This window comes from Equus przewalskii, chromosome 10 (genome assembly GCF_037783145.1).
Source record: "Equus przewalskii isolate Varuska chromosome 10, EquPr2, whole genome shotgun sequence".
Classification (NCBI taxonomy): Eukaryota; Metazoa; Chordata; class Mammalia; order Perissodactyla; family Equidae; genus Equus; species Equus przewalskii.
In genome coordinates, this window is record NC_091840.1 from 24,516,893 (window position 1) to 24,532,114 (window position 15,222).

Consider the following 15,222-nt stretch of genomic DNA (forward strand, 5'->3'; position numbering starts at 1 on the left):
GAATGGGTGTGACGGGTCCAGAAGACACATCAAGTGGAAAAAATCAGGTGTGCAGATAACATTTTGTAAAAGCCTTTCTAATTCTCAATGCTTCAGGAAGGAATCTCAGAGATTAAATTAAGCTGTTAACCCTCTAGGCGCTCCTGTCGTTTATTGTTAAGGAATTAATAGGAATGCGGGAATGCAGATGGCCTGGCTGTCAGCTCAGAGAGGCGATTTTTCTGATCTCCACGGACGTTCCCAGCATCTTTCATTAAGCGCTCATGTACCAATTTGTCATTTTAACCGAGCAGGAAAGAAACTCCCGCTGAACTCCCTTGCTCAGGTGCTGGGAGTTACATCCTCCCACGACGAGGCCTACAGGGCTGCATCCGCAGGGGAGGCTCCGGCTCCGGGCGATGGTGACTGGCCTCTGATGCGGGCGGGGTGGAGCGGAGCCAATTAAGGGAGGAAGTCGGATCCCCAAACCTGGCTGTCCTGGGCACAGGTTTCAGGGGACTGTACGCGAGCCCGCTCTAGCAATCTTAGACAGAGCAGAGATGTAAAGAAAGATTTCTTTCAACTTCCTCAAGCGCTCCGGGCGCAGGTAGCACGCTCAACGAGGGGAGGCGCCACCTACAGGAGAGAGGAAGACCTGCAGCCTGGTCTCGAAAATTCAACCGCTCGGAGGCAGGGACTGACTGGGCACCGCCCCTCCTCCTCGTCGGCCTAGCCCTTGACGTTTATCGAATGCTCTTCTCGTGCCAGACAGTGTCCTGAGCGCTTGACATGTATTAATTTTTTTAAAGGTCACAACTCTATGAGGTAGGTGTTATTCTTATCCCCCTTCTATAGAAGAGAAAACTACAGCTCTAAGAGCGTAACTTGCCCGAAGTCACACAATTAAGAAGTGGCGGACCGGTTTCCCAACCCTGAGAGTCTGGCTCAGAGCCTGGGTGCTCAACAAGCGTTACACTAAGGAGGGAGTGGTGGAATGGTTAGAGTCAGTCCCAGCTCCACTCATGATTCACAGTGTAACTCAGAGCCAAGTATTTAACTCAGTGGGTCCTCAATTCTGCATCTTGGGGTTCCCATATCTTTGAGACTCACCTGGAGAGAAAATGGTTGCTAAGGTAATTGTAGTCTTGTGCAATAATAATAATAATAATAATAAAAAGGTGGAGGAGTAGGGTTGGTAGAGATTGTGTAGCTCTTGTCTTCTTTAATTTATAGATGAGAATCAGAGAGATAAGGGACCCAACCATGGTTACAATCTCAGAGACAGGGCAAAAACTAGAACACAGGTCTCCTGACTCCCAGTCTTGTGCTTTCCCCCCATACAACACTCCCTCTTTAATCATCTACAGCCAGGACTGGTTCCACAATGTGGTTTCAGAGCTCCAGGTCCACCCTCCAACCAAAACATGCTTTTTGAGTTTTTAAACTTGTGGCTCTTACCTGAAATCCCACCATTAGTGACTCATTTCTTTCACTAAGGCTCTGATTCTACCTACTCAGAGACCTGTAAGGCTTTTACTGTTGGCCATAATTTCATGTGTATGTGATTGAGTTCTAAAGCAATGCTACTCGAAGTGTAGTCCATGGACAGCAGCATAAGCGTCATCAACATATTGTTAGTATTGCAAGTCGTGGGTTCTACCCCAGACCTACTGAGTCAGAAGGACCTTAGTCCTCAGACTTCAGTGTGTATGCTTAAGTTGTCACCTGAAGAGCTTATTAAAACAGTCTCCTGGGACAACACCTCCCCACCCCATCAGCAGAGATCCTAATTCAGCAAGTCTGGAGGAGGGGCCCAATAATTTGCATTTCTAACAAGTTCTCAGGTGATGCAGACAGTCTAGGGACTATACACTGAGTAGCACCCAAACAGTTCCTGATAGCAGATACTGAGACGGGAGAATAAGTACCCTGGAGTACAAAGAGAGAGAAAGGTTATTGCCAAGGATGAAAAGCATACAGAATATGGAACCTTGGAGTCAAAACCTGCTGAGGGTGTGGGTTCACAATTGTGCCTGTGTCTTTCCACTTGATAAGTTCAAACACTGAAGCCATTAAGTGATGTAATACAATGTATAAATGTTTGTAAGCTGAATTTATCTAGCCGTGGTAAAATTTGCTCTTGCCTCACCCTTTGCTGAGCCCTGCCTGTCTCAGACACAAATGGAAATCTTCCCAGTGCCCTCTGACCATCAGTTAGCTCTCCAATTTCATTCCAGAGTTAACTGCACGGCAGCAGCAGACAAAGCTGGCCCAGCGGCAGGAATACTGTTCCCCGGTGCTATCACAAGCGCTTCTGTATTTATGTCTGCTGTGTGACTGTCACTTGTATACAATCACAGAGAGACTCTGGTATTGACTTGGGCTGCAAATCACCCCCATGGCACAGCTCTGGTGGAAAAGGAAAAGGGGCTTCAGTGGCAACCAGATATCAAACACAAATTACATTGCCTTGTACCAAAATAGGCATCTTTAAGAAATCGTGTCTTCTGGTCCTCCTTTGCTGTACTTCAGGTAATATGGTACCCAGAGGAACCCAGACAGATAACAATCTCTCCTGTTTGTAAAGACCGTTTGTGAAGGAGACTCCATAACCTCCCCGTGGTGGAGTATATTATTGTTCAGCAAATATTCAGTCTTTTCTATGTCCTCCATGGGGGGATAAAACTTCCCCACTCCACTGACGATGGGTTTAGCCATGTGACTTGCTTTGATCAATGGGATGTAAGCAGAGGTTTTTAAATCTACTTGCTTGGCTTGGTTTGGCCTCTTCCATTTCTACCCTTAGCCATGGGAAGAGCATGGCCTCGTCACTTCGTCCCAGGTCCCAGAGTGAGAAGGTACACGGAGTGAATCTGAACAAGATCCACAACCCAGGACAGGGGCACTGCAGCCAATACACAAACCTGTAAGCAAGAAAGAGATGGTGTAACCTCTGAGATTTTAGGTTATTTGTTACATAGCACTGTTGTAGTAAGGTTGACTGATACATTCCCTCCAGCACCCATCCTACTGAAGTTTTGCCAGGACGTTTTTCACTGTGTCTGATTCAGATCCCTCATACGTTAAGGGAAAGATCCATTTCATCTGTGGTCCAAACAAGGGGTCACAAGATTACATCCTTGACTCTGACTGTCCAAGAAATGTAGACATTTGTTTGTTTAGTATGTTGATTTGTTTAATACCTTGATTTGTTTAGTATCTATTTAGGCTAAGAAAATAGACATGCACTCAGGGAATCATTTGTTCTATGAAGTATCGCTTATGCTTGTACTTATTGGAGCTGTTAGAGGTTGTGTCCCCAAGAAGTGGTTGTATCCTTCAGGAATCAGAGAATTAGCAACGGGAGAGGTGAGAGTTTAGAGACCTGATTAAAATATTGTTTATTGTTGTTGTTAGTGCCGTGGAGCTCAACACTGGCTCCTAATGACCGCGTATATAGCAGAGCGGAACCCTGATCTGGGCCACCGTGGTGAGAGTGCCAAATCTTAACCTCTAGACCACCAGGGTTGGCTTAATCCCTTATTCTCTCTCGGTTCTTTCTTAGCACTATCACAGTTTGCAATTATTTTATTTATTTGCCTGTTTTCTTGTCTTCTCTTTTCTTTCTTCTTCTTCTTTTTTTTTTTTTTTTGGTGAGAAAGATTGGCCCTGAGCTAACATCTCTTGCCAATCTTCCTGTTTTTGCTGGAGGGGGATTGTCACTTGAGCTAACATCTGTGCCAGTCTTCCTCTATTTTATACATGGGACGTTGCCACAGCGTGGCTTAATGAGTGGTATGTAGGTCCACACCCAGGATCCTAGCCTGCAAACCCCAGGCTGCCAAAGTGGAGCATAGGAACTTAACCACTATGCCACCAGGCCAGCCCCTACCTGTTTTCTTTTTTTATTTGTCTCCCCCACTAGAAAGTGTTCCCATATGGGCAGGGACAATGCTTGTCATGTTTACTGCTTTATCCTCCAGTACTCAGCAGACTCTGGCATGTAGCAGTAGCTCAAAAGATATTTGTTGAATAAATAAATGAATTCCAATAAGGCATGTCGTTAGACCAGATAAGGGGAAACACTGAAAAAAGCAGCAGATTTGCAATCTGAAAATCTGGCTCCATAATTATGTGATATTAGACTGTTCAATGGGTACTAAATTAAGATAAACTTTGAGTAACAATAATAATAAGTCAATGGGGAGTCACCGAAGAATTCTGAGCTGGGGAAGGACATGACCAAGAGAGTGTCCTGGGATGATGTATCTAATTGCTGTGTTCAGGGGTGGTTTTGCAGAGAGAGACCAATTAGGTGGCAATTTTGAAGTGAGGTGGTAAGGGCCTGAAGTGTGGAGTGGCAGTGGAAGTTAAGCAGAGTGAGACTGGGGTGGAAGATTCAATAATCCCGTCACCGGATGGAGAAAGGAGGCAGCAGAGACGGAATGTCTAAGGTCACACCATGGTTCTATACCTGTAGAGCTGAAAGAATATTAACAGAGATGGAAATTTGGAGAAGAGGCCAAATGTTTTGGTGAGATGAGAAGTTAATTTAGATAAATAGAATTGTAGACAATGGCTGGTTATCAAGTGAAAACACCTTGCCCCCAGTTAGAAAGTCAGGACTGCATCTTGAGAGAGAGGTCAGAGCTGGAGCACCGCGTGCAGACACGAGACTGAGGAGGTGCCTGGTCTTGGAAGAGAAAAGCCAAACACTGAAGCCAGGCTTGCAGCCTCCCTAGTTGGAAGGGGCAAGAGGGGGAAGAGTGGCTGGTAAAAGGGATAGAGCAGGCAGGATCAGCAAAGGGTCTCAGAAGCAAAAAAGAAAAAAGAAAAAGGGAGAATTGTGATATTCAGCCCTGTCTCTTATAGGAACAGTGTTGGCTGTCAGACTTCAAGAGGCCTCCTTTGGGAGTGGAGGGGAACATCCTTTAACCTGACTCCCTGACCTCTAACCACCTGGGTGGCTGGGGGCCCCAAAGCTTTGTAAGCCTTTGAAGAAAAACCCAGGGCAGGGAAAATAGAGAAGTGTAATCAATAACAACAAGCCTTGTTTCTTTCCAGTTCATATGCAGGAAGCAATCCAGGCCTGTAGCTGGTGCTATGATGGGTATATTCTGGATGTTCAAAAGGTCATCTGGCATGGAGACAGGCTAAATTATGGCTGGAGTGTATGAATCTGAGGAGGTTCTCCATTAACATTTATTAGGAATTGTCATCGCTTCAACCTGAATGGGCCCCAGATGTGGAAACCCGGCTGCCCCCGACTTCTCTTCCGGGCTGCAGTCTCTCCTCTGATTTATTGTTATTAAACATGACCAGATTTTGTAGAGGGGAAAATTGAAGAAAGCAACACACACATGGGGAACTGTTGGGTAGAGGCTGCCAAGAGAAACAAACCTTTTTATTATTTCTGGTGGCAGTGGGAACACATGGAGATGCAAACCATTGTTACGAGATCCCATAGTACCTCTTTCCTAAATCAAAAAGACGCAAGCCTGAACTTCTGGGCAGTCCATTCAAAGGGTGGATGTCTTAACCCTGAGGGTGAGAGAGGGGCCATGGAAGGTAATGAGAAATGCTAAGAATAAAGAGACAGTGCTTAAAATTCTAGAAGCCAAGGGACCCTCTTTCTCAAAATATATTACCTTCCGGGGCAGATGACTTCCTGGGAGACAGTCACACCCACTGGATATTAGGTCATTTTTCTTATCAGTAGTAGTTACTCTCCCACTGTGTAACCATTGTGAGGGATTCCAAGAAGTCAAAGTTAGAGCCCCACCTTTTGGTAGATTGTAACCCATTTCATTAATTCACTCATTCAACATAATTTTATTAAGCACATACTATGTAGCAGGCATTGTTGCAGGTGTTGAAGAAATTAGTAATGAAGAGAGATGAAGTCCATGCTCTCAGAGCACTTAGATATCTGTAAGGGAACAAAATCAGAAAATACTGAAAAAATAGCTACTAAACAAAGAAGTGTGTATAGAAAGGATACTGTATTAGGAGTCAGGAATCCTGAATTCCAGTCCTGGTTTTGCTACCTAAGAGTCTTGTGGCCTCAGGTAAATTATTTAACCTCAGCTTCTTTTTTGTAAAATGGTGATAAACCTGCCTCGCCTTATCTCATAGGTTTGTTGTAAAAATTAAATGGGGCAATCTATTTGCAGAGTTCCTTATAAACTGTAAATTGCTCTCTGGTGTCAGGTGTTTTTATGATAAGTGTCAAATAAATGGTCCAGTGAGTGTTATGGGATAGTACATTCGCCAGCCAGGAATCTGGAGACTTATCCCCTTCTACTGTCTCTTGGGAAAACGATCAAGCAGGACGATCCCCAGGCTGCTGGATGCATGTCCCTTGGGGTGTCTTTTACTGGCGGGGCTGGATATCTGTTGCTCATCTTACTAACAGGCCATCCCTGGGAAATCCTCACTTGACTTTGCCTTCTTCCTAGCCTGCACATGGAAATGATCCTATGTGGGAATCCTATGTAGGGGATGAATATGGGTAATGCGGAAAGTCTCAAAAGGCACTGGGTCTAATCACCTCTGTTTGCGTTGTCCCTTTTTCAGAAGATTATCTAAGTTCCCAAGGAGAAGGAATTGTGTTAAGCCATCTTGATCCATCTTCCAGCTTTCTATTCCCTACCCACCCCAATGTACTTATTCATATATATACACATGCTCACTAGCTCAAATACCTGCATCATGTCTGGGATTAATGGAGCCATCTCTTATACCAGGCAGCTGGACCAAGTGTCCAGGGGCCGAGGTCACAGCGACTTCCTCCTGGAACAGAACTAACCATGTGGTCTCCCTCCTAAGCCTCATGAGCCCATGCATCCTTGACCTATGAGGAGTGAAGGCTTAACCTGCTTCCTGGCACTCATCACTGTCTGAGTGAAGATTCCCATTAATCCAGAAATGGGAGCATCTCTGGCTTCTACACTTTCAGGAAAGGGAATACCACCCAAGATTTTTCTCCTGGTGGCCATCCTTCCTGCACATAAACATGAGCACTTCTATTTATTTAATGTTCGGGGTTTGTGAACAGTTCCCAGAGCTGTCCCTTCAAACAGCCTAGCATTAGGTGCTGGGGATGGAGCAGGGGCCTGAATGATGGCCAGGGCCCATCAATAATGATACCCTGGCAGCAGCAAAAATGGAATGGCCATTGGGCTGTTTTTCCACCTGGGGAAAAATTCTAATGGGGAGCAGGGACCTTTCTCTCCCCCTATCTAATCCCGGGGTTTGACTGAAAACCTTTTCCTTTAGGGAGATCATTCGCTTTCTCTAGAAGTGTTGATTGTAGGGGTGAGGACAAGGAGAGAGAGGAGTAGACAGGGAAGGTTATGGGGAACTTGGACTATTCCCTAAGGGTGTCTTCCAGCGGAGAGGCCTACCTTCAAGTGCTGGGGATTGGAAAACCCACCTCTTTCTAGCTTCGCCTTGGGAGAGGGCGAGGACAGAGCACAGAATTCTGGGTTGTTGCTAGATAGCTGGATTTTACCAGAAAGGTATTTTGGGAGAAGGAAAAAAAGAAGTGGTAGAAAGTGGGAAGGGAAAGACTAAGGGGGTCTTTACAGCTCTGATTTTCCCATAACTAGACAAGCCCACTGGGACTTAGTGGTGGGAGATGGGGATGAATATGGCCTAAGACCCTGTAGGGTGGTCCACAGGCCAGCAGCATCAGCATCACCTGGAATCTTAGACCTCAACCCAGACCTACTGAATCAGAAATTGTGTTATAATCCCTAGATGGTTAGTATGCCCATTAAAGTTTCAGAAGTGTTAGCCTAGGATGCTAGGATGGGAATGACTTCCTGCAATGAGCCACTGAGGACGTGTGCCAAATGATCTCTCTGTCCTTCCAAATCCACTCTCCATCCTTCTCATCCCCTTCTCTCAGTGCTGATGCTAGCAAGTGACCTTTATGAATTCCTTCAACAGGTTCCTTTGTCCTCTGATTTCTGGTTAGGTTCAGTCAATGGTCAACGTTCAAGAAACAGTGACTTTACCTGGAGTTTTTATAGGAGAACAGTAAGATGTGTTTACATCATGCAACAAGTCACTGCAAGAGAGTGAAGGTAGAGAGAACATGAGATTGGGTCTTTATTCATCCAGCTCCCTGCCAGCTGGTCCTCAAGTTGACAGTGGCTGTGTTCCTCAACTAAAGGCCACAGCTCCTGTGAGGCAACCCTCTCCTATAGCTGCCTTCAGATTCTGGGGACCGTTCCTTCCCCAAACCTTCAGGCCTAGAGTAGTAATGGTTCCCCACTCTGGTCAACTTCACCATCCCTCATGAATTTCTCTGAACCTTGCCCATATCTTTGTAAATGTGCCTTTATCAAACTCTCCTTCAACAAACCCTGTTGGAAGATGCCATCTCTTTCTCAAGAGGACCCTGATCAATATGAGGTCCTGGAGAAGAGACTCAGAAGGAGTTCTTGCTCATGGTTAGGGGATGGGACTAGAAGAGCACTTCTAATTTAAGAATCTTTGAGATTGAAATAGCCACTTCCAATCCAGTGTACTATTTCTTGTGCCATTCTTGTTTCTGAAATAGAACATATGTCACAGGAGCACTTGGTACTTTCTCCAACATGCCTCAGCTTCTCTGCTACACACTGTTTGTCTTCGTGTTCATGTGTGGGTCACACAAGGGTAGACTGGAGCTGCCTGGTTCTGGCTTGCAAGCACTGATTTTTAAATTTTCAAGACTTTTGCAAAAAGCAGTTGTCTAAAAAAACTAAAATTATATAAAGCTACAGTCAAATTTTATATTAAAAAAATAATAAATACTAAAAATGTATCCCTTCCTAATTATTTTGCTAAACTTCACTGTAATCAAACCTTTTGGGGTTGTGTCTGTTGCACATATATGGTAGGGATACTATATCATAGTGTGCTGCTGCACATCTTTTCCCAATTCTGCACTTGATGATGTCATAATGATAGTTTGAAATCTGGGGTGGTGGAAATATTTACACCCACGAAATTGGCAAACTCTACAAATCAGGACAAGGCTTGTTTTCTGAAGAGCTGTTTGTTTAACCCCACTGGGGTTAGTCCCTATCTTTGGAGGGAGCTGGAGAAATGAATGGGAGGAAGGGAATCCTTTGAGATGGTCATCGTATTTGGCCTTGGATAGTTTTAGGAGAGATCCGTATGGTTGGTTTCTGTGGAGAAAAAGCAGGTGGAACAGTCTTGGCACTTGACTAGAAAGGATAAACTAAACAGGCGGTGGAAGCCCTCTTTGGCTCCCAGGGCCGGGTAGATTAAGCAGGCCTTTTAGCACATGAGATGTGATATTAATAATAGCTTACTTTCACAATGGAGTTGTTTGGTTAAAAGCTCTCAGAGTACTTTACATCTCTTACCTCCTTCATCTGTCAAGTATTTGAGTGACCAAGGAGAGAAGCGATAGAGACATTTCTTCTTAAAGATAGAACAACTGGGGCCCAGGGAGGCTGAGTGGCCTTATTAACGTCAGAAAACTGGGGCCCAGAGGGGCAACGTGGTACGTCACCCAGACACCGATTGAGAGCCCCCCTCTGCCAGCTACCACTTGTGTGACCTTGAACAAGTTGTCCTGGTTTCCTAAGCCTCAGCTTCTTCATCCGTGGAAAGTGACGGGAGGAAGAAGTGAAAGAATGTGTGTGAATCACTGTAGTATGCGGTTAGTGCTCCAAAAATGGTGAGTTTAATAGATATACCCAAAGAGTTTGTAGGGGCACAGGAAGAAGAGCTTATATTACGCCACACAAACAACTTAAATGGGCATCATTGTGTTTACAACACCCACTGGTCAATCCACCTAGGATGGAGTTTCCGCTCGCCTTCACCGTGCCTGGCCTCGCTATCCTGTTGGTACCTCCCTCCCCCTCCTCTTTTCTCTCTTCCCTCTTCTCTTTTCTCTCTCATGCAGAGCAATAGCCTCCCTTCTCTAAAGCTTTGGTAGCATCTGCCGTATGATAAACACATATCAAGGCATTCTTCTAAGCAGAGTTCCCTTCCTAAGAGAAATTCTATTAATAAAATATTACCGCTCCGTTATACATATAGAGTCGTTTGCAGAGGGTTTTCCCATCCACTACTTCCTTTGAACCTCAGAGCCACCCTGTGGCAAGAATTACAAGTGTAAAATTACCACTTTACAGTGGGGGAAATTGAGGCCTGGGGAATTGCCCAGGGTCACAACCTGTAAGTGGCTAAGTCAGGACTTGAACCTGGCAATGTACATTGCACAACACCCTGCTGGGTGCGATTCTTCCTTCTTCAGAGGGTGCATGTTCTAGTCGGCCTCCTAGAGAAACCTTCTTATTCTGCTCTCCCTGCCGTTCAGTTAGCGGCCTAGACTGAGAGCCCCTGGTGAGTAGATTCCTGAGCTGGACGCCGGGTACTGGACAAGGAGACTTGAGAGACCCAGGTTGGGACTCTGATTCCTTTCCTAGCTTGCTGGACAGCCTTGGGCAAGAAGAGTGGAGAGGCAGGAAGGTACCATGTTGTGAACAAACGCTACGTTCTAGGCACTACGTGCTAGGAACTTTATATCAGTTACTTCATTTAGTCTTTGCTACAACTCTGTAAGATAATCTCATTATTTTAATTTTAAAGATGTGGAATCCGAGACTCAGAAAGCTTAAGAAATTTGCTCAAGGTCATCTAGGTCATAAGTGATAGAAATGGGATTTGAACCTGTGTCTCTCTGACTCTAAATTCCACCTTCGTTTCCCGTACCATGTGGTCCCCCGGCTCCTGGTTTTCTGAAGTGAATCCAGGCACCTAACCTCTCTGGATCCCAGCTCACCCTTCCATCAACTGCTGGATTATGTTCCTAATCTGGCAGGGACACAGGGCTGGGAGACCTTCATGCCTTTATCAATCTGCTCCCCAGTTCGGAGGTCAGAGGTTAAGGATTCTGATTATTCAAGCCCCCCTCCTCCACCTCTGGGATGATGCTGCATTTCGCTTGGGGTCAGCAGCCACACCTCCCTACTTCTGCAACATTCTTCAGAACTTTGGCACCCCACCCACAATTCCTACCTAGCCTGGGGCGGACTGTTCATTAAGGGGCAGGCAGGGAGGTGGCAAACCAAGATAGCACAGAGATCCATCAAGGTGCTGGGCTGACAGGTGCACACACCTGCTTCTAGCCGGAGGAGCTAGCGGCCAGTGGGAACCTGCCTCATAGGAGAGGACTTTGTCTGGAAAGGGAAGGGAGGATGAAAAAAAAAAAAAAACCCACGAAATCGGATCACTCTAATTATACGGCTCTAAATCACTGAGAAGAACCTTCGCTCAAACATCGAAGTAGTGGAGGAGAGATTTCTACCTTGACTCCTGCTAATTTTCATTGATTTATGTGGCTTGAACGCATTTATTTTCTGCTTAGAGGTGGCTCAGCTCCTGCTAAAGAGGCTCAGGACTCCCCTAACTGCTCTCACCGTGGAGAGGCGGGAGGCAGGGGTGAGTTTCCGGGCAGGGGCTGAGTTTCCTGCTCGGTTTCAGTTGCTGCCTCAGAGCCACGGGGCCTAACGGGAGCTGCTAGCCTGCCGCAGCTGCCTCCCAGCTCCCATCCCCAGAGCCCACCTGCTTCTGGTCACAGCTCCTTGAGTTTAACACTCCTGGCAGCTTAGCACTCTAGTTTTTATGTGCTAGGCCGTAATATTTGGTGAGCTGTGAGATGAGGTGGGAGCATTTGCAACTGGCACTTCCCTTCCGGCCCTGCCCTGTGATTCGGGCCAGTGGTGTGACAAAGTGAGGCTGTCCCTCCTCCCCACTCTGGCTCCCACCTGTGGCTACTTTATGTGATGTCCTTCCTTCAATGTTTCCTCTTCCCCATGATCCCATGTCTGCTAGACTCCCATAGTTCTTGGCTTTTGAAAGGGCCTGGTCAGTCCTCAAATTCCAAACCATTTGCTCAGTTAAACATTCTGAAGAACAATTCTGAGTCTGCCCAGGACCGCATTCCAAAAGGGGAGGGGTGGGTGTCAGGAAGGAGGCTTTCTCAATGTCATAGACTTTGTAAAAATCTTGACTGATGATGAGAAACCGATGAGGAAGCCAACGGGTCAGCCGGTAGGTGTCAAGTTTTCTTGGGGATTAGAAGAATAAAAGAGCACTGCACAGACTGAAAAATTCCTCTATCAGAGGCTCATCACAAGTCATTTAGGCATCTCTGGTCCATTTCTCCAGGTCTGTGGTCCCTGAGCCCTCCCTGCCCCTTCACGTGGCCCAGGGTCAGAGGTCAGAGTTCAGAGTCCTGTGGATCCCTCCAGGCATCCTCCATCTTTAGTTATCTTATTTTCTGCTCCATCTTCCCTCTCTTTGGCCTTCTACTTACAGCTGCTTTCGAGGAATAGAGTAGGTTTTGTTATGGCAGGATAGTACAAGAAAATGGAACTGATTATTTTTTAAGGGAGTAGTTTTGAGTATATGCGAATGGAGAACTTCTTAATAAAATTCTTACCAGAAGATGACTCTGAACTAGATGCAGACTCAGCCTTCACATACTCAGCAGCAGTGGAATCTCCTAAGGCGTCTTTGAAAAGGGAGACTGTCTTAGGCATTTGGTGCTGTGTATAGCCTAGAGATAGTGGGATGGGTAAGAAAACTTCTAGACTCCTGGGGGACGTGCAGTGCAAATAAATAATTAGTTAGGATGAAAGATTAAACTCTTATAATAAAGATTTCCCAAAGTGCAATGGCTCAACAAGATAGAAGTTAATTTTTCTTTCACAGAACAGTCTGAGTTCCAGGATAGCAGGGGGCTCTCTATGCTGTCATTCAGGGACCCAGGTTCCTTCATTCTTGCTTTTCCACCTTCCCCTGGGGTGGCCCTTGTCTACCTGATCCAGACAGGATTGAGGGGACACTGGTGTTCTGGGTCCCAGGAAGAATAAAAAGTGTAGGCGAGGCATACTCATTTCTAAGGCCCCCATCCGTAAGTTGTCCCCCATCACCTCTGCTTATATTCCATTACCAACAACTTAGTGATATGACCATCTTAACTGCAAAGGAGATTGGGAAATATATATATGAGCAGGCATATGACCAACAGTTCAATTATTATAGAAGAAGCAAAGAATGGATTTTGGGATAGTGTCATTACATCAACCTACATGTGACCCAAACACCACCAAATAGAGAATCTTCATTTATTATAAGCAATTAGGTCAGAGTTTTTGTTAAAGCAGGAAACAGGAAACCGATTCATAGACGACATAAGGACGCAGGGTCCCTTTGAGCAATAGAGCATGTCCCACGGGCTTGCAAAGGACCTATTTCATCTGTTCTTCCAGACAGGGGACTTCAGAGCCGTCAGCAGCAGGCAAGAGTGACTGATACCCAGAACACTGCTTATAAAAAGCTTTATATTTGAATAGTGATTTATATTTTACGAGGATCATTTATCCACGTTATCTGATTGGATGCTGAAAACATTCTTGATTCCAGAAAGCAAGGCTCAGAAAGGTAAATGGTCTTGTGCAAAGACATACAACTTGTAAGTTGCAAAGCTGGGATCAGAACCCATCTTCTTAGTTCAAGTCCAGTGCTTTTTACGCAACAAAATGCTGCCTAGTCACATTACATCCCAGGAGGGTGACTCATTGGACATCCCATGGAGAATCAGGGCTTTACTTTTTTACTGGACTTTACTTGTTCAATATCCACGTGATTTAGATGCCATTATTAAGACATCAAGAGTCATCTGAACAATAATAATACTGGTTATTACTTGTTGACCACCTACTGTGTGCCAGGCTCTGAGCTGACCATGTTATATATATCTTATCTACTCCTTATAATGACTCAGCAAGGGAGACATTATTATCCCTAGAGTACAGAGGAGGAAGCTGAAGAGGTTAGGTAACCTTTCCCAAACAAACAGCTACTAAGTGGTTGAGCCAAGACATGAACCCAAGTGGATCCCTATCTTTTCTCTCTGTGCGACCTTGAAAGATGAAGGGTATTCGCTGCTTAGGCCTCAGGAAAGGACACACAGGCAAAGCTTGGTAATCTCAAGCCTGAGTTAGACTGAATTGTTTAAGCTTATCCCAAACTCCTGACCACCCATTGGGTATCCTAAAAACTGAGCCTATAGTCAGGTCTTTACTGGCCATGATGTCCAAATGTCCTTGTCCATTGGACTCACAGACATTTATGGTGTCAGAACCTGAAGGAAACAAAATTCCAACATGTCTCTTTTACAGATGATGACACCGAGACCTAGAAGGAAAAAAAATAATTTGCCAGCAGTCTCAGGGCTAATTCTTGGCAAAACTAGTACAATCATTCAATTCTCCAGGCCCCAGGCCCATGATGACCTCCTGCACTGAGAACTGGCCTCACCTACCACCTGTCAGAGCCTTCCACAAGTGAGTAAACAGAGGGGCAGAACTCCCTGGCTCCGTGCCGCCGCGGCTAAGACTGTCCCTCATCCCCACTCCATTCCCACCCAGCTGGACGAGCTTGCAGTTTTTCCAAGGCAGGGCCAGCCTGTCCTGAGCTGCAAGATGTATTAATCAATTTGATGAGGATGTTAAAGCTTTCTCTTTGCAACTAATTATGGCCTGATTTATAGGCCTGGCCTTGGTTTGATAGAGCTCTCCTCATGACAGGGATGAATGCGGTACTGGCATGGACCCCTTCATCTCTTCCATTTCTCTCTCTTCTCCCTCCTCCCTCTTCCCTCCCTCCCACGTCTCCTGACTCTGCTCTTGGTTCCCACAGGAACACCCTAATGACATGTTGACAAGCTGGTGAAGCATAGCTCCCTCTCTGTTGCGTCTGCCTGTGGCACCGCCATTCCTCCCGTGTTCTCCGACATGGGCAGATGGAAGCCCTGGCAGGCCCCAGCCACTACTCAGGTGCGGAACTAGAAGAAGCTCTCTATACCCCTTTCTTCTGGAAACAGAGAATAATAAAACTCTTCTGGGTTGACACGGCATCTACCTTCCCAAACACTTCAAGAGCTTGTTAAAATGAACTTCATCTCCAGTTGAACTGGGGATGGATGGAAGGTTTCGGGTAGGTTTTATTCGGATTATTTTACAGATGGGAAAACTAAGGCAGGGAGATGAACTTGTCCGCGATTCCACGCACGGTAGAATAATAAAGGTGAGAATGGATTGGTGCCTTGACTTCCAGCTCCAAGATCTTCCCATTGCTGGAGTCCTGGAGTCATCTTGCTGTACTGTCCCTAGGAACCCCTCCCTCCAGGCTGGCTTCCTTGTA

General features: G+C 45.8%; 1 long non-coding RNA gene across 1 annotated transcript; it reads left to right on the top strand.

The window, feature by feature from the left end:
• Positions 1–572: 572 nt before the first annotated feature.
• LOC139073898 (uncharacterized) lies at positions 573–14,935 on the top strand. Its single transcript, XR_011523048.1, has 3 exons — positions 573–804; positions 14,199–14,363; positions 14,719–14,935. It is a non-coding gene; the product is annotated as an uncharacterized lncRNA (long non-coding RNA).
• The last annotated feature ends 287 nt before the right edge of the window (positions 14,936–15,222 follow it).